Below are 452 nucleotides of genomic sequence, written 5' to 3'. Positions count from 1 at the left end.
AAGGATTGTTATTTTGCTTTCCTGTTTTATCAATCCTATTTATTCCTATTTTTCTCCTAACCACAGTCTTTACCATTTTTCTTATTCCTCTTTCTAACGCAGTGCCCCCCACGTTTTTATTTTTTCCCCGTTTTCCTTTGTTTACATTTTTTCCCACAAGGATAACAATCTTTCTAGTCAACTCAAGTCACGTACCCAGTAAACTTTATTATTGACCTTCCTACATGGCCAATGACCTTCCCGAAGGCCAGACGGCAAAGAAAATTGTCCCCGTCATCATATATTGACTTTAGAATTTCAGAAAAATGCAATCCAAGCTTTTGAAATCTTAATGCGGTTTAATGTACAGTCTGAGTCGGTGTAGCCCTATAAAGGAGTTCTTATCAATATCAAATGTGTGAGGAATCGTTAGTTAAGTTATTGTATTAGCACGTAGAGGATTAAGTTAAAAA

The 452-nt window shown here is 35.8% G+C and overlaps 1 protein-coding gene across 1 annotated transcript in view; it reads left to right on the top strand.

Annotated features, from left to right (window-relative positions):
- LOC119593124 (transmembrane protein 64-like) overlaps positions 1–452 on the top strand; it is a gene marked incomplete in the record, with an annotated part of 46,170 nt that overhangs the window by 36,001 nt on the left and 9,717 nt on the right.

Source organism: Penaeus monodon, chromosome 31, assembly GCF_015228065.2.
Source record: "Penaeus monodon isolate SGIC_2016 chromosome 31, NSTDA_Pmon_1, whole genome shotgun sequence".
NCBI lineage: Eukaryota > Metazoa > Arthropoda > Malacostraca > Decapoda > Penaeidae > Penaeus > Penaeus monodon.
This window is presented reverse-complemented; position numbering and strand designations above follow the sequence as displayed.